At 25.7% G+C, this 20,713-nt stretch overlaps 1 protein-coding gene across 3 annotated transcripts in view; it reads left to right on the top strand.

Annotated features, from left to right (window-relative positions):
• LOC129963523 (G-protein coupled receptor dmsr-1-like) overlaps window positions 1-20,713 on the top strand; it is a 120,247-nt gene that overhangs the window by 59,624 nt on the left and 39,910 nt on the right. The window contains exon 2 of one of the 3 annotated variants that reach the window (XR_008783985.1): window positions 14,394-14,444. The exons of 1 other annotated variant lie outside the window; for it this stretch is intronic. The gene's annotated coding sequence lies outside the window, so the exon portion shown is untranslated. Of the gene's footprint in view, window positions 1-14,393; window positions 14,445-20,713 lie in introns of those variants that run through there. One more of the 3 variants, XR_008783986.1, reaches the window with a different exon arrangement.

Genomic DNA, 20,713 nt, shown 5'->3' with positions numbered 1-20,713 from the left:
GTTAAATTTATTTTTGAGCAATAATATTTTCGGAAATAATCATGAAAGAAATCGAAATTAAATTTTAATTAATTAAAATTCTAATCAAATGTTTATATAAATGACATCAATGTGCTCTTCCCCCTCCCCAAAAAAATGCAAATGTGCCAAATATAGTTCAAATGCCTATCTGACCTGTACCGTGCCTATAATCATACACACACATTCAACTTTTTTATTAACAATGACTTGAAACTGAACATTCACTTAATAAATAGTAGAATAATAAACTCGGTTGTGCTTTCTGTACAAAACATTTAAATTATTTTCTTTTAAACAATGTATTATTCACTGAATTTAAATTTATAATGACATTCATGAAAAATGTGAATTGTGCATTTTCCTTAATCAGTCAATCCTGCAATAAAAACTTTTCTTTTTGTATTATTAAAATGACTTGATTCTTCTTGGATAATAAATATATAAATATTATGATAATAATCCAATAATTAACGATTATTGTACTATATCGATTATACATTATTGTACATAAGTTACTTTATTAAATTTAAGCATCAATTATTTCTTTCAAAGCAAATTTGAGGTATCAGCTGCTTTTAAATATTACTTCTTTCTTACATAGATAAGATGCAAAACAAAATCCCATTCAGAATCTGCTTATATCTATAAATTCCCAGCTACAGCACTTATTACCTTATTCCGGAAACCACGACGATTTGTCAAGTGCTTCGTAAACAGGTTGATGATCTAGGACAAGTACACCCAAGTTTGACATAACTTCTCCAGAAATTGTTCCCACCCACTCATATTCGATAAGCAGATGGCTATCTCCTTCTGATTTATGACATCATAACAACGCCGAACAACAATAAATTACTATGATACGCTTGGCTGATCTATAACGAACGTGAATCTGCGTCACGTTTGCCCTTTTCCTGAGCCGAAGGTTAGCACAAAAGGGCGAAGTGCCTCCTTCATCTATTTAAAATCATTGAAGCAGAAGGTAAAATTTGATTTTAGACATCGAAGCGGAATGAAGTTGGATGGTGGAGCTGGTCTCGCAAGAATACTTCAAGAATATTGTAAAAATAAGCAATCTATTGAGAAGTTTGTTCATGCTTGGCATGATTTAAAAATCGAGAAAGTCGGTCAGAGCCGTTGGTGAAAAATTAATGCCTGTGCTGTATAACTCAAATAATAATAAAATATTCTTTAGAGCTCTTGACATCTTAAGAAAATTTCTTATAGAGAGTTTTTTATATAACGAAATAATGATAAGAAATGAGACGTTGTATGAAAGTTAATGTGGGGAAGTTCATTCTGAAAGTTTGTTGTCGAAATGTATAGACATTCGCGAAGTTTAAATCCTTTATTTTTCCTAATATATTTCATTAATATAAATTCGTGCGCTATTTAAACATTTGCCTCGTTTGAATAGTTAATACAATACATTCAAGAACAGAAAAAAAGTGTTCATGTTATGGAAACTCGGAATTTTTGATTGATAAATTTAATAATTAATTATTTAACTTGTCACTAAAATGGTGCAAAGCAAAATGATCTATATTCAATTATAAAATGATCTATTACAATTAAATGATCTATTACAATCTATATTCTAGATAGTAGTATGTGATTTATCATAAATCTAATTCAAGTTGTCGTTCTAAACATAGGTTATTAAGTTTTTCTGCGATTCTAAAAATAAACACAGAAGAATTATCTAGGAAACAAAATTGTTGAATCTTTCTTGAATTTGAAAGATTCAGAGTTTTAATTAATGTAACGTTCACTCATCAACAGGGGGATATTTGGTCCCGACAAATTTAACTCGCACCAGGCCCGCTTACAAGGCGGAATCGAGCTTCAGACCATGAATCTACCATCCCTGAAGCCAAGACCTTATTACAAGATCATTGTGACTTCATGTTTCTAGGAAAGACTGAGCTTTACATTTTATAATTCACTTTTTTTATGTCCCAAATAATTTTTCATGTTGAACAAAGTTATTCATAAAGATTAACTATTGTGTTCATCAATAATTGTAACTCCATTCATAAAATCCTTTAATATAGATTTTTTTCATATAAAAAAAATCGAAAGTTTAAATTATGTTTATGACCAATTTTTTATGTATCCACTTAGAAACAGATGGATAAAATTAAAATCAATTCAATCTATGAATCAATCTACTTTCAATCTATTTTCGTATGCATTCTCGTCAATTTGACAGGATTGCTTTTTTGTTCAACTTCAAAAAATATTAATTGCTCATGATTACGGAAAAATGTAGGAAATTTCAATTTTTGCATAAGTGCAAAATTTCAATTTCCCCAAAAGCGTGAAATTTTATCTTCTCAGACTTTCGCCATTACCCAATTTGATTGAAGCGAATGAGAGACAAATTAATTTATAACTGTCAAACTAAGTTGTTGAAATAAATTCTTCGTTCCTCTAAAGAGAACGCTAAATCAATCTTTCTTATAAAAGCCAATTTTTTTCTTTCCACTTAGCTGAGACTTTTTACTCTTTTTTTAGGTGTTAAAAAAGATCTATCGCTTCCTTTCTTGTTCTCAGACGGAGAAAACTTTTAAACTGATTGCATTTGTCAACTGATTTTTTTTATCATTATTCCTATACTTCTAACAAGTCCTAGAGAACTTTATGAGTGTTGCCTTAATGAAACTTCTTGTTTTATTGCCCAAAGTAAAGGTGTGAGGTTATTTAAAATAAAGTTTGTCACTATCTCAAGGCATGGGCATTTAAATTTTTTTAATCCAAGAAGAAAAATGTCTACAAAGTGTTGAATGATTAAAAGAGTTGCAAAAGTATCATTAGTCTTAATGAAAACGTATTTTTAAAAAAAATGTTCTTCGTTATATTAAAAGTTCTTTGAAAATGAAATTTTTTTGTGTGTAGATTTTATCGGACACATAGTTATATTGTTCTAAAAATATATTTTGTTTTTTAAAATCTCTATACTCTAACAATTTCTGCAAATAATAACTAACTTCATGTTGTTTCATAATCTATCTATTAAATAAAATGAAAAAAAAAAATTAAAGCAGTATTGATTTTTTCCCGAAAAATTCTTGATTTATTCATGACTTGAATGCATTTCCAATAGACGAAGAGAAAATTTTATAATACGCGAAACTGACAAGAACTTACAGTATGCAATAGTATATTTATATACTTTATGGATTATAAAGGTGAAGATTATAAGAATAAGGGTATAATGTTTTTGTCAGATTCTAAAAATATACTTTTTCGCATCAGATTTTCCACAATTTTTTAATAATATGAAATTTTTTGCCAGACTTTTCTTTAAGAATAGAACCATTTATTTATTAGAATAACAGCTAATGGATGTCGGTGATTTTAACGAGAACAGAATTTAATTTTTGTGACTAGAAAACTACAAATAAGGAATTGGAACTGTTTTAAAAATTGAATATATCGTTAGAGAGTAACTACGGATATACGTTTCAAAGGAGTCAATGAAATGCTAATTTTATACACTTTGACAATCTATTAGATTTGACTGTTATTCGAAAGGACAAAACGGTCTCTTACCGGAATCTTGGCTAGCAAACGAGTCAATGAATCATTCATCGTGTGCTTCCTAAATTAGGTGAAATTCAAATACCCTATGCTTGATGAGCTGCTGACTCATTGTAAATTCCTTTTATCTGACTAAAGCATTGGTTCAATTCTAAAATGGCCCTCGTATTTTTTGAAAAAATGGAATATTGGTCTACCGAAATTAAATTCAATTATTGTGAAAGGTGGACATTTTGTCTTAATTACCTTTACTCAACACATTATCCATGACTGCTAGGAAACTTGGCTAATACTTATGAAAAAGAAATGCAAAAGTTAAATATCAATTTTTATCTGATGGAAGAACTTATTTAAAGTTGAAAATCTTGCACAAGAAAAAAGTGATTTATTATGTCACATTATGAATTGAGTTACGATGTGTCCTGTTGTATTCTTTGGGAACTTGTATAGAAAAAGAAAGATAATATTTCAAAGGTATTTCAAGTAATTCAGTTTATTTTTAATGATTAATCGAGATAAGGTGACACCATCTTAAGGGATTTAGTAGAATTAACATTTGATTAAAGTTTATCCTCAAGTTATTTTAATGCTTTAAGATTTTTGTATTTTTGAGCTGCCGTTTATCTTTCAGGAAACTTCGTATCAGTGACATGTAAACGATGAATATTCATTCATGCAAAAGTACTTATAGGGAAGCTAAAAGCTGGCATAAAAGTTTCGTCAAAGTTTATTAGAAAATTACCCTCAGTAAAATATAATGCATTTTAAATAAAAATTATTATGAATTCATCAAATTTTTATTTTTATTGAAGATTGGAAGCTTCTAATTAGTTTAAAAAAATTAGCTCGATGATATACAGCATAATTGGGTATTTATTCATTTAATTCAAAATCATATCATGTAAATTTCGATATAAAGTAGTAAAAAAATAGCAGTTATTTTTTCAATATTATAATAAAACTTAAAAATGGCAGATTTTTATTTAATTTTCATTAAAGTTCTTTAAACTAAATATATTCAAAAATTTGAAAATATCTTGCATCTAATATTTGTGCGAAAAATGAGTAACTTTTGGAAATTAACTTTGGCAGCTATTGCAATTTTAAATTATAGTAGTCAAATAACAAGATTCCTTCGAGGATATTTTATTATAAAAAGCAAATATTATATTTTTCAATTAAATGATAAACGCAGATAATATAATAAAAGAGGTACAATAAGAAATCTGTACTAAAATGAGAAATTCAAGGTAAAAACTTTTATCTACTCTTTTTACACAATAACAAAAGGAAAGAATAAAAGATATATCTCTTTGAAGTCTAATATTTGCGAAAATTGAAATTTAGAAAATTCATTTAAAAAAAAACAATGGCGTATATTCTGCTAACGAATACACTGAATTTGTGTATTCGATAAAGGGGAAGGAAGGATGGGAAGTAAAGCTCATTTCACAATATTTACACTATAAATATAGAAATTGTATAAATTTCAAATAACGCAAATAAAATTATATCACAAAACCCTTTGGACAATTGCTGTAAGTCTCAAAGTAATCAATAATATGATAATTACATTGCTTAGAGTATGACGTTATTTTTTAATAACCTGTGTTAGCATTAGAGGTTTTGAAAATGTTTGTTCGTTGAAATCTTTGTTTATTCATTAATACAACATAATGCATTCATTAAAGCAGAATCATAAATTGGAATAACATCAATAACTTTAGTGTCAAAAATTTTTTTTATCATAAAACTTAAACTTACTTTAAAAAATTGAATTGTGCAATTGATTAAAAATAGTAAAATTAAAAATTAATAATATTCTAATTCAAATTGAAACATAAATACTCACTCATATTTATAAATAATGCAAATGCCTGTTCCCAACTAAAGAATTATATTTTCCCATTTATAAATGGAAAAATGTTTAAATATTCTCTAAAAATTATTTTTTTTCGTATAGAATTCACAGTATTTGTACGAAAAATAAAATGATATACATTCATTAAAATTTTCGCTATTCAGATTTTTAAAACAGAAGTCGAATTATTTTATTTTATGCTTTACGCTTGAAGCTTTTCCTAAGATGTTTCTCTGGAACACTTTTTTAAAAATAACCAAACGTTCGCAGGATTTTATCAAGAACTTTAAATTTCACATAATGAGAATTTCAGACTAATTAAAATGGAATTAATTATGAATGATAATTAAATTCCTTTAAATGTAGTTGTTATTTTTATATTTACGTTGGTATCCGAATTTAAAATAAACCAAAAAACAAAAAAAAACTCATCTCTAGTTTAAATTGTGCATCTGAATAAGAAAAAAAAAACATTTTTTAAAGATATAATTCAATTTATTAGTATTTTATCTTTTACCTTTTGTAAAATTAACGTATATTCAAATACTGACGATTTTTTATTTATAACAATGGAATTTAAATTTGTCATTTTCTTCAATTAAATCAAAACATATTTAATTATAAAATAAATTTCATTATTTAGAAAAATTTTCGTTTTTGATAAAAGTGCAACGGGTATTTTGCCTTCTTCGTAAAAAGTAGTAATAATAATAAACATTTAATGTCATTTTTTATGTAATTTTTTGCCATTTTATTCTTTAATAATTGCCTTATTTTTTAAAACTTTTTATATCATTTTTATTATTTTGTTTCGATTTACTGTTGTAACTGAAAATATTTAATAAATATTGCTCTAAGTATCAGCATTTTCGGTAAAATTTACACAAAATTGTGACTGTCAAATATTCGAAATAAAGAAAATATAATCTTTAGCAACTTAAACATTAAATTATGATTCAAAACATTCAGTTAACTTTAAATTTTGACTCCCTTTTTTGTTATAGCTATTTGAAACTTCATTTTGTTCAAAGGATTAAATGAAACTACTCATTTAAATAACACCGTAAAGGAAATATTTACATTTAAATCTGTAAAATTGTGACGCAATCTGCTGTATGACATTTCTTTTCTTTGCAAGAAATTAGTATTATAATTCAAATTTCATTTTATTTTTTACTAAATTTATTTCTTTATATCCGATGATGCAATAAAAATGATGTTTGGTAATTGTTGATTGGCCAAAACGCCGAAGTAGATGGGTTTATCTTGGTAAATATAAAGAATTATCTATATGAATTCTAATACTAATGGTAGCATTTTCTTTTTTACATTTTTACATGTCAGCACTTCCTTAATGGTAACATTCATTACACGCAGTATTTATCTAGAACATCTACAGAGACATTCGGGTCTTTTGATATAATTTTCAGTCCATATATAATGGCGCATTTTTAATAGCCAAAGTTATTTACAATTCATTTTCTAAAAAGTTGATTTTTTGTATAAAAAAGGCTATTTTTATAAATTTAAGAAAATGTATTGTGTTTGTATGCATCTCATCATTAAATTTTAGCATTAAATAGATTAGGTAATCATTTGGTATTCATAAATGTATTTAGTTACATTTCTATCGCACCAACGTCCAACAAAACCATGAAAATTATTAATTGCTCCTGGCTAGTGTCATATATTTCGAAATCTATTATGACTTTCAAATTTTCGCTTTCGCTGCTGAATTCTTATATGCATTCGTATTCATGAAATATTCATGAATTGATATAGTAAATCAATTTAAAACAATTAAGAAATTATTTTCCTTAATAATTCTTTGTTTCATATATAAATATTTCTGCTTGTTTTAAAATTACTTCTTAATATAAAATTTTTCATGGATAGATTTCTCATAGACAGGTGTCTTAAAACTGTGTATAATGAATTTTCATTTAGAATTAACTAAATATTTATGGAATATCTTTTTAATTTGGGGGTGAATGCCTATCAAAAATCATACCAATATTAATCTATAAACTATAGGCTCCGTCCCGGCTGTGTAAGATGTAACTGGTAAGATGTCCGTCATCCGGGTATTCATACGCTATGGTTCTAAAAAACTATTCTCTCCTTTCTCTTCAGAACGCTCTCGCGCGCATTGCTTCTGTGAAGCTCGTAGTAAAAATCAAATGTTTGATTTCGTAATTTAAATGCAAATAAAATTATTTTCCTAATATGTTGCAATAATTAGAATCGCCATAAATACACGCAACCCTAATTGCGACAAATTTATATATTTAAGTATTTGATTAAAGAGGAATTATGGATATTACCTTGTCTGATTAATATGATATGTATAAATATTCCTAATATATTGTGGTTTAAACTTAAAATTTCACAATCTAGAGAAAAACTTTTAAGTTAAAAATCAAAATTTTTTGAATTTGCTGTTTGCTTAATCTGGTATTATTATTTTTTTTTTTTTTACAAAATTTTTAGTTTTCACTAATTTTTTTTTAAAGTACAGCAGAATAAAATATTTCTTCTCGAGATTTCGATTTCCGTTTCGAGCGGAGGATTGGTGGAGACATTCAAAACGCGCAGTATTTATTTAGAGCATCTACAGAGATATCTGTGTCTTTTGATATAATTTCCATTCCCTGATATAATTTCACATTTTTAATTAACAAAGTCATTTAGAATTCCTTTGCTAAAAAGTTGATTTTTGCATAAAAAAAACTCTTTTCATAAATTTAAGAGAGTGTATTATGTTTGTATTCATGCCATCGTAAAATTTTCTCATTAGACAGATTAAGTAATCGTTCGAAATACATGAAAAGGCTTAATTACATTTCTATTGCATCACTGTCTACGAAAACCGCAATTATTAGCTGTTCCTGGCTACTGTCAAATATTTTGAAACATATTTTGGTTTCCAAATTGGGCTGAATTTTTACTTTCTATTCCAAATTCATATATACATTCGTATTCATTAATTCACATACTAAATAAATTTAAAATAATTATTGATCTATTTTTTCTTAATTCTTTGTTTCAAATGTGCATATTTTAAAATTACTTCTTAATTTAAAATTACTTTTCCTGGATGAATTTCTCATAGAAATAGTGTTTTAAAACTATGTATATTGAATTATGCTTTAGAATTAACGAAATATTTATGTATTTTTTCATTACTTTATATATCTAAATATATCATTAAACAGCAATTATGGATGATATCTTTTCCGATTAGAATCTTTATGATTTGTGTAAATATTCATAATCTATTGAGGATTAAAATTAAAATTTCACAAAGTAAAGACAAACTTTTAAGATAAAGATCAAAATTTTAGAATTTGCTATTTGCGTAATTTAGCAGTTTTTTTGTAACAAATTTTTGAATGTTCACTATATTTCAATTTTCCATAAAGCGCAAAAGAATGAAATATTTTTTCTCAACATTTCGATTTCCGTTGAGAGGCGCATGGAAGAACACTTTGTCTGTCAATTCCGCTTTCTGTAAGAACCGAAACAAAGCGCTTACTAGAAGCATTGTGAAAAATGGGGTCTTCCTGCAAAAGAACAAAATCATTTTTTTTTTTTTTTTTGACCACAGGAGAATTGAAATTCACCCTCCGCGAATAAAAATTTCACTCTTAAAGCATGAATCCGAATCTTTTCCTGAATCCCATTCTTTTTCTTGGATGCTTTCTAGTCGGAACCTCAGGGATGTTCAAGTAAGAGAAATAGAAAATCTTAGAAGAAGCTCCTACTGCATAAATTCTGGCGAAATAAAATCCTGCACGCATTGTTATTTCTCAAATAATGTTGTAGTTTAGATTTGGGGATTTGTAAATTGAGAAAATTTTCTACCATTATTTGTTTTTATTATAAATGTTTTTACAAACCAAAGAGATGAATTGGAAAAAAGCTTGAAAAAAGTTTAACGCTTCAAAGTTCAGTTTATATTTGATGTTTTTATGCTGTTAGAAATTGATACTTTTGCTGGTTGTCATAGAGAAAAACAATATTTATTGAAAATAAAAACTTTAAGAAGATAAAGGAAATTATGCGATGGGAACGAGGTTCATTAATATTTAAAAAGGTAGACAAAAAGCATTAATTCTAATTCAGCCAAATTGATGAATAATATTATAAAATAAAAAAAGTAATCTAAGAAATTGTGTATTTTTTACATGATGAGCATTAAAAAATCACAAAGAAAAACATTTGAAATCTGCACAGGAAGTGATGTCTTTAATTGAATATTGACGCCATGTGATATTCAACGATGAGAAGAAGTTCAAGCTAGATGGTCCAGATGGTAGACAATATTACTTGCACGATCTGTCCGATGAGAAATTTTCAAAATGCCAGCTGCTAGTCAACTTATGAACCGGATTCGGACGAGCAGGGAAATCTGATATTGTAGTTGTATACAATCATTTGAAAATTGTAGGTTATCAACTGCTACTTAAAAAATATTTTCTTCCACAATAAGAGTATATTGAGCGCCCTTTCTTCATTATCCAACAGGGCAATACTCCTTTGAATACTACAAAGTACACTTCTGTCTGTTTTTCGGATATTGGTTTACATATTGGCGAATTACCACCTTGCACCTGGCCTGAATTCGGCCTGAACATGCAAATCGTATTTTCAAGAGCAATTAGCAAAGGCGCGAAATGTAATAACTATATTATTGGCTTGAAAAATTCGAATTTCTCCGAGAAGTAAATCTTCAAACTTTGCAGATTCAAGGCAAATCATCTGCAAAAATTTGTGGAAACCATGAAGATGATAATGAGTTCATTGTGAAAAATGATGGATATATTAATTGAACATTAATTTGATGTTTTGTTTGTATTTGTTGTAACTGATGAATATACTTTTTTGAATTCGCTATTTCACATATATTTTTTCTTATTGTTCTTATGATTTGTATATTATTTAAGTATTATTTTTTAATGTATGAAGTAATCTAATTTATAAAATTGCACATTGTACACAATTAAGTTTTTCCCTTGTTTCCCTATAACACCGTAATTATGATTATATAGCATGGTTTTAAAGTTGAATATATCAAAGAACAAAATCATATCAAATTCGCCTTAAGTAACAAAATTAACTTCGTGTAACTTAGGTAGCAAAATCTTTTAAAATGACATAAATAATTTTTATTGTAAATCAAATAAGTTTGGAGCCATTTTATGTCACGAACTCTTTATATTTACATAGGGATCCAATTTACTTTTGCATTTATGTTGCATTAAATTCTAGACATTGAGAATAAAAAAAAAATTATATTTTTAAATACTTGAATCTTACATTTGTAAACTAAATAAGTTACCAAAAGTGAACGTCTCGAAGCGAAAAATAAATACGACACTTTAAGAATATATTACCTTCCTTAAATTTAATAAGATTTTATAGTAAAAGACCTTCCTCTATTCATGAAAGAATACAATAGAGTTTCGATTAAATTTATTGACATTCTATCGAATTTATAGCATTGAAGCTCCAAGCTTCAAGTGAGCTAAACTGCGAATAAATCTTGAACCACGTCGTTGCCATTTCGTGGAAATGCGGAATCACCGAAAAGGGAAGAAGATTAAAAGAAGTTTTTGAACGTGAGGTTGCGATAACTTTAATTTTAAAAATGTAGCGGAAAAATCCCATCCATGAGAGTAATAAGTTCCGCCTGTCTTCGGGCTTCACCAGTGACGCAGTTCAATTTTATAAGTGCAATTTTATATTCAACCCAGAATTGAGGAGTAGGTATAAAATATTAAAGTTTATTATTCTAAAAATACCCTTTAAACTATATGAATTAAAAGAGTATTCTGACATTTTCTATGAAGTTTAAGTTCATAGAAAAGCAAAACACAGAATGCCTTTGTTATATTTATAGCTCAAAATAATCCTATTCTATTTAATATCTACAATCCTATTCTTTTAATCGAATACATGAGATTTTCTTGAAAGCTTTTAGCATTTAAATAACTTATGTAAAGGAATGGAATGTGAATGATACAATTTTCTTTCGTTGTAGAATTTCTTAAGCCCTGAATCATACATGTAAGGATTTAACTTTTCATTTCTCTTCTATATTCTCAGAATAAGAACATTTTATTGCTATTAATAGTGTGGGAAGATTACGTTTATTTTAACCGCTTTTCGGATCTTGAATCATATTGCCGTTTTAAAATGTTTATTAAAGCAGAAGAAATACAATTATATTATTCATGTTCTTTGTTAGTATTTCAAATTTAGAAACATTTATAGTATTTTGAAATGATACGATATATCCTAAGCGTATTTAATCGTATTTTGAAAAAAAAAAGGCATACGTTTTGAAAAATCTTTGTTTCTATTTTTCCAGTTACATTAATACATATTGTATTGTTCCCGTTACTAGTACCTATAGAAAACATTACTAAATAAATAAGAAGTTATTAGTTCATCTTCTCCATAAAGGCTTCATAATCTTTCATTTGGTATTTTCTGACGCAAATACATAGTATCTCCGAAAAAATAATGCGTTAGTGTTCTGGAAAATTGTTTTATTCAATTTACTATAAAGTGCAGTATTTTCCAGTTGTATATCATTAATTTAAAAATATAAATATAGCTCGCATTGCACAAATAAATGATAGATCATGCTCTTATATTTCGTAGTTATTTATTTAAAAAAATATATTTCAAAGTAATGTCAGATTTGGAATATATTTTAGAATTCTATTTTTTATTTTTAATTTATGTAAAAGAATGTAGAATATTAGATTAAAACAGCCAATATTTCAAAACCCAGTTCAAGTGCACATAGAAAGAAAAATTATAATAAGAAAAGAAAGAATTATAATAAATAAAATTGCAATCTCCCATTAGCAGAATTCAAAATTTCTTATGTTTTTTTTCAAAAATTAAAGTATTATCAATTTTTCTATATAATATAATAATTAATAAGATATAGAAATAATATATAATAAGAATAATATATGATCAATCTTCTATATGCTAATCAATCTTTCTAAAAAATAATAATTAGCTCCTGCAGTAACTCTGATTCTTACTGTTTGTATACTAAGCTAGTTTTTATAAATTTTTATCATTTTACTCCTATTATTAAACGTCGAGTCAAACCTAATGACAGTACTATGAACTGGTACAATTTTCGATACCCGAATTCAAGTGGGTTAAATAGATTTGATAAGCATAAGGATTACCGAAATATAAAATGAATAGGTGTGACACTGTCATAACTGATGAAGCGAAATTAGTAAAGAAATTGAGAATTTATAAACTCAACTTAACGCGTTGCAAAGATGGATGCGTTAAGAAAGAAACAGCATGATGAAATGCTGTTTTCAGTTACTTATGAAATAGTGGTCTGAGTAAAGAAGGTTGTGAGCAGTGGTTCTTATCTTTTGAGAGGAATTCAAAATGGAAGACACAAAATCCTTTTAAACCTAATTTATCGAAAATTTATAATTAATGAAAGAAGCACTTTAAAAAAAGAAATTTCAAAATATTTTAATATATATATATATATATATATATATATAATATAATTAAATGTTCATCAAAAATTAAATAACTAAGTGATTAAGTGATTAACTTCGCATTTCTAAAAAGTCACATAAAGGTTATAAAAAAGTATAATTTTTGGAATATTAATGAGAAGCAAAATTTTATAAATATGGTCTGATTTCATACCTTATTTTGCCTACTTTGAAATTTACCCTACCCATTTATCTCTAATAAGTAAAGAATTAAATCGTGTTTCAAACTTTTTGGCGCATCCTGCATATTTCTTTTAGGAAATATATTTAAAGATTTTATGATTGAGTTCAAATATTTTATTTAGATATTCTGATAATAATATAATTATTAATAATTTCACTTCAATTAATACTTAATTTTCGTTAGAAATGATATTATGAATTATTTTAAAAAAAGATAAACAATATTTTTTTTGAAAACAAATAATCTAAGTAGCTAATTTGTGCAAAACTAAAAATGAATAATTGAATTATGAAATGTCAACTATTTAAATAAAGCAAGCCATCCCTAGAAGATGTTTGCTAGAAAAGCATTTTCTTTTCAATTAACTTCTGCATTCTCGACAGACTTCAAGATGCTTATATAAAACTATTAAGCAAATTTTCTACTTATTTAGAAAATAAAGAACCTTTGTTGGAATTAGTATAATTCGAAAATATTATATTTTTAGAAATTTCTATTGCAAGCGTAATTAAATTTCCATATATTTATAAAAACGAAAAAATATCTAGTTTCTTACTTCTAGATTTCTCATTAGCTAATCTATGTGAACCTGAAATCAATACATCATTTTAAAATATCAAGGGCTTCTGTAAATCAAGTCAGTTCCCTAAAGACTGTGGTTGAAGGAAATATCCTGTTTCCAATTAACTTTTCCTTAATTAGCGATATTTTAAACCTTTAGAAAGGAATTTCCATAGTCAGTAGAAAAAGGCAGGACGGTTCTGTAAATTAAATTACCCATCTTTCAAAATAAGGTTTACCTTTATCACTTTCTTTCTTATTTAATTATTGCAATATATACTTTTACTTCAGATCGCTAGGATTGACTGAAGGTTTTGATTATTCAAGAGATTTCGTATAAAAGAATTTTACTTTTTGGTGCGATGTCTTAATTTTTACAAATACAGAAAAATTGTAAATGTCCATCAGCATTACGGCACCGGGAACTAATTAAAATTGTAAATATTTTGTGATTTTTTGAGTTCTTATCTTATAACAGAAAAACATGCTGCATAATATAAGAACATACAAATCGATCTGTCATAAATATTGGACATTAATTGTCCTGTTAAATTTTCTTCAAACCACATATATCAAATAATTAAGAATATTTTTTATTTAATGTATAAATAATTTTCACGATTTTACTGTGCAAAAAATAGTTATTTATTAAATATTTTTCATATTTTAGGATCTACAAAAGAAAATTAACCTGTCAGAACTCCTCTGCAAAGAAAATGGCAAGTATTCAAATATATTTTCTGTTCCTCATTTTGAATTACTTTACGAAAATAAATTGAAAATATTTAATGAGAATATGCAAAATTCGTATAAAATATTTATAACTTGATTCTGCTCATATATATCAGTCCCAAGCGGTTAAAATAATGTAATATGAATGACCGCCATGTAACCCATTAATAAATTACGAAATTATTAGATGTATATAATTGCAAACATATACTGTCTCTTTGATATTTTACTTTAAAGACTGTTTTTATATAAACGTGGTTTGAAACTCAAATTTTTCAACGCTAAAAATTGGTGTAAAGTGATAAATTATAATTTTTATGATTCTTCTTGTAACTATATTTTGAATATAATTTTTATTAAATTTAGTATAAGATAAAATTATTTACGATTACATTCTCTTTTGTTTTTCTGATAAGCAAAATTAAAGAAAAGCAATTATAATAGAATATATTTAATTTTCAAAAATTGATTTTTTTTTAATTTTAAAAATATAAACAAATGCTCAGAAATATTAAATTTAAAAAAATTTCATTTGTTTTTTTCAAATGAATTAATGTTTCTTTAATGACATGATATTAAATTTTAGTTTATATATTTTTGTAACTACAATTATAATGCTTACCAATGTAATTAACTTAAATTGCTGATATTTAACAATAAAATTAATTATACGAGCTTTATTCATGATTTAAAAAAAATAATAAAATAAAATTATTATCAGTAATACACTACTGTTGTAATTCCGAAAATCATTTATTGCAATGAAAATTTCAGTAAATGGCCATATAATTTATGATTATTTTTTAAATTTTTCTTTAATTATACTAAATTTTATATAACTAAAAAGAAAAAAGAGGTTTGCGTGATTGAAAACAATCCTTTAATTTACTTTCAGGGCTTTAGTACATTAATTAAAAAGTAAAAAGTGAGAATTTCTTGGTTGAGTTTATGAATTCCTTTTTTAGATATTTATTAAAATATTCGCTTAATTGTAAATTAAATACTTGAAAAAAAACCCAGTAAAATGTATTTAAAACATATTGCAGGTAAAGATTTTTATAGAGAACTGAAAGCATTTATTAATAATTTTTATTTATATTTATTGTAAATTTCCAGGTATATATATGTTTTTTTTTAATATTTTGAAATAGAAGATTTTTTCTACAATATATAGAGAATTCATACGTCCATTACTATATTTCTCCTCAATATAACAGAATAAATAAATTTTCATCTACTGAAATCTACCTCAAAATATTTTATCAAGTTGCAAAAACTAATAGAAATGATAATTCAAATTAATTTAAATTGACGTATTACATTAGTAAAATTCTTCAAAATATTGTACATATGTAATCGTGAAAGACCGAATCTGGAGAATGTCAACACTCACTATGGATGTCAACATATACCAAATACCTCGGTGAATGACCACATATTTTATTATATTCTTCTATATTCGGAATATCACCGGTTTATGTTCGACAATCACCATGCTCTGATGGTGAATGTTGGCAAAAAAATCTTTGCTACGTTTTTAAAACATACTTTATTATTAAAACATATTATAAATTATATACATCAAAATCGAAGAAAGCTATAGTAATTAAACTTAAAAAAGCTATAGTAATTAAACTTTAAAAAAAACTATAGTAATTACACTTAAAAAAACTATAGTAATTAAACTTAAAAAAACTATAGTAATTAAACTTAAAAAAAACTATAGTAATTAAACTTAAAAAAACTATAGTAATTAAACTATTAAACTTAAAGCTATAGTATTAAACATTGATTGACGCTATTCTATCTTATTTCTTATAACAATTTAAATTGTTATGGCGCTTTGATTTGCACAAGAGTCCCTCGTTTTTACAACTGCATTTAGTAGTGAAACATTTCGTTTTGCTATGACAGTGTGTATAGCCTTCCCCTCCGCTTCTCGAATTAGCTGTTGTGGCTTCTCTCAGCGGCATTTCTTGAGAGGAAATCACATCTAAGGAAAGTAACTTTTCTTCACAAATTACAAACTGATTACGGGTATAAAGCGACTTGAGGGTACCATTTTTGTTTAATTTATATCAGTACGGAGTCTTCTATTCCAACAATAATTGCCAACACATTTCGGGCATCTCTACGACCACGGTCGACATCAGGAACTTCACACAGTCGTGCCGCCTCTCCGTGGACATAAGCATCTCGTTTCGACCTCTACCAGAGCATGTCAGCGATTGTCGACATATACCAGTGATAGTTCGAATATATAAGAATATAATAAAATATAGTCACATAGTATATGTGATTCTATTTTATAATATTATATGTGACATATACCAAATATCTCGGTGAAAGGCCGGATATTTTATAATATTCTTATATATTCCAACTATCACTGGTGTAAGTCGACAATCACCAACATGCACTGGTGAAAATGTATAATGCTAAGAACTTGAAAGGATAAACAGTTTAAGATTTTTCTCAGATAAACTGTAATTAAATAAGAAGATCGATAACTTTTTCTTGGATCTAAGAAGTGAAGATCTTCTTTCACTTTTTTTAATGTGAAAATGCGATATTTAAGACCTTTTTCGCTTTAGAAATTAACGATCTTGGGAGAAAAAAAAAGAGGAATCTAAGTTACTTGTGTTTAGGATTTCTCAAAGTTAATGAGCTGGAAAGTGTTAAGATTATGTCATTATCATTAGAGTTACATTAGGGTTTTGAATAATATGCAGGAACATATCAGTGATTTAATCTATTCGCCTTTTGAAGAAATTGCAAAAGTAATATGTATTATAACGAGAATACAATCTATTGAATTGAAGCCATTTTTTGGGGAGGAAGAGATTCAAATCAATTTTTAAATTAATTCTGCGAAACTACTATTTATATATTTTAGATATTGATGCTATTTAAATAAATTGAAGATTCTGGAAATTTTATAATAATAATATGTGTAACAAAATGAGCAGCAGGTTTTCTTGTATTGGAAATGGAATTCAAATGTCAAATCTTTTTCATTTAAATTCAAAAAAATAAAATTACAAATTTTAATTAAAGGGAAATATATAGGTAAAATGTAAAAACATATCATGATTATTTATTCTATAAATTCGTTTTGTGAAATTAAAATTTTGCATTGAATTGCGCTAATGTAATTTTAATTTGACATTTGGCTCGTAGACAAAGCAAAAAGTTCTCCTATTTTCTGGGTTTCTTTTATGATTTCACAAATTGAACTTTTCTTTCAATTTTTACATTTAATATTTATGAGAGTTTAAAAATTATCTTTTTTTTTATAGAAAAGATATTTTCAAAAATATATCATGCAATATAGCTTAAAATCATTCTTTTTTTTCTTTTTTTTTCAAAGAAATAATATTTTTCTTATTGATAGCAATCATATATAAAATTAAAAATATAAATGTTTGGGAATCGTTGCTCATTTAGCATAACAATAATTCTATATTTACAATGTCTGTTAAATATTATTAGAAAATATTCAACGCATTATTTTTAAATCTATTTTGCATTTCCATTTTCAATTAAATAAGTTTTTATATAAAATTTACTGCTAAAATTACAATATTTATCATAATATATAAATGAATAATTCATATATTATGATATGAATATTAATTTGTGATTTATATAACATTAAAATAATTATAATTTGATTGAAATATTAATTTATTGAATATTTTATATTACAGGCACTTTCTATATTTTTTGTTTATTTCACATAAATGATAAATGACATAAAATAAAAATATCCTATAGATATCCTAAAAATTACAATGGATTATAAAATTTAAAATATTAATACATTATTCATTTTGAAATGTATATGAAAGTAGGATTAAATTCATATGAAAATAGGAAGAAATAATTTAAAACAAGTATATTTGTTCGTTGCAGCATTCTTATTGAAATATATATTCGAATTTATCACCAGCTGTTACAAAGGTTATGTCTTGTAGATCATCGAAATAATAATATTTCAAGATGTCCATTTTTAGAGCGACCGATGACAGGCCCTTCTCCAATGTCACATTTCACCATGCAGTCAAATACAGGATTGAAACAATACTATTCAATAAAATGAAAAAAAGTTGTTTCAACTAATAATACATTGTTTCAAAAAATGAAATAGACGATTTTATTTTTCTAAGTGCAGTAATATAATAAAGAAAAATATTTAGAACGTGACACAATAATAATTAAGAAAAATTTAAAGACATTCAGCAATTGCAAACAAAATATTAAAAAAATCACAAAATAAATAAAAGGAGTTACAACTAGTATAAAGTAAAAAACACACATAAAATTATAATTATGTGTCAAACAACTATATATAATAGTATGTAACAAATAATAAAATGATAAAAATCAGTATCCAATTAAGAACTATAAAAATTGAGAGGAAAGAAATATAAAATTAAGAATAATAAAATGCAACGATAACTTAAATACTGCATGATAATTCGTCATATTATTATTCATCATACAAAGAACAATAACAGATTTGATTTCCTATCCAATATTAATCTAATCTATGTATCTAATAATTTAATATTAACTACATATCGAAGAAATGCTTTAAATTACAAAGAATCAAAACTTTGAACCAAAATTATTAACAGAACTTAAATGTTGAAATTGCATCCATTTTGCAAGATTATAACGTGAAAAAGATTTTAAGTCAACACTTTTTTTTTGCTTTGCATCTTTTGCAAGATAATTTAAGATTCTTAGAGAGGAAAAAACTTAATTCAAAAATTTTATCTGTCAAATTAATAATTTACTTGTTTTTTCGTTTCATGAAATTTAACAGTTTAATTTTTTCAGGGTGTAATTGTTTTATAATTATAACCTGGTTTGGAGCAACTTTGCAAAAATATGGCTCTTTCGCCAAAACAAAATCAACAAACCAAAGCTTTATATACTTATATAATTTAGAGAACACAAAATTTGAGAATTCATCATGAAATTGTTTTTATAGATTATTCTGCAAACGATTTGATACCATTTCCATATGAAACTAAACTTTAATGTAATAATATGTAATTGATAATTAATCATCTTTAATCAATATATAACTTAAAAATCAAAATTATTTTTATCACTCATTAAATATACATAAGGTATTAGATATAAATAATTTCTAATACAAAACAAACTAACCTCTTAGAATTCTGAATAAAACAATTTTAACCATATTTTTATGCAATTGCTATTTATGCATGTTTAAGAAAATGCAGTAGAGGGTACTCATGTTTCTTATTTGTTGTTGAAAAGTAAAATATATTTGATATATTACAAATAATCTGACTGCCAAAAAATGTATTTGCTAAGCATATTAATTTTAAACCAAATAATATATAACGCGATTTAGCTTTAGTTATTGAAATAAGAATAATCCATACTTTACGTATGTATTTGCAATATACAATAGTATAATTTAACATTATAAGCTTTTGTAGATTCTCCTTCTGTTTTTTAGAGAAACACAATACTATAAATAACGATCTATATAGAAAGTTATAGAAAAATTTTTCTTCTAATTGTATCGAAATCATCGCAATTATACTATGAAGAACTAAAATTTTTTGGAATCCTTCACACTGCCATAAATAATTTTTGAACTGTGTCCTTTAACTTTTATGAAATTCGAACTTCTTTTATCAATAACGACTCAATCAAATGAGTAGTAAAGAAGAATCTAGATTACAGATTTGAGAACTTTTTTCCATCATTATATTCTTAAGCTTATACATGCAGCATTCATAAGTTCATTCTAAGGAAATTCTTTTTTATCTTTTTCTTAAAATTTTCCTCTTAGAAATCAGTTTTCAGAGTAGTTCTTTGACATAAATGCTATATGCATTTAAGATAGTTGGGAGAATTTTAAACTACTTTCTTCCATTAAATATCTGCTACTTTTAGAAAAAAAATACATTATATATATATATATATATATATATATATATAAGTGCAATGCTAATGACATAGATACAATATCTACTTGGACTTTCTGGGAAGAAAAAAGAAAAATAACTCTTCTTTTTTTAAGAATCTGTGTTAATAATGAAAGAGAATGAATGTTTACGTATTTCTGTCTGCGAGTCTTTCGATACTCTATAGGGCAATTTGTTCATTTTAGAGCACTAAATTTCGGCCAGACAAGGTTTGGTGCTTTTCACAATAATTTCCAAAAAATATTATTAACAGAAAAATTCTTAATCCACTTTAAAATTTCAA

Source organism: Argiope bruennichi, chromosome 3 (assembly GCF_947563725.1).
Source record: "Argiope bruennichi chromosome 3, qqArgBrue1.1, whole genome shotgun sequence".
Lineage (NCBI taxonomy): Eukaryota > Metazoa > Arthropoda > Arachnida > Araneae > Araneidae > Argiope > Argiope bruennichi.
The sequence above is the reverse complement of the archived record's forward strand: the minus strand, read 5'-3'. Positions and strand labels throughout refer to the sequence as shown.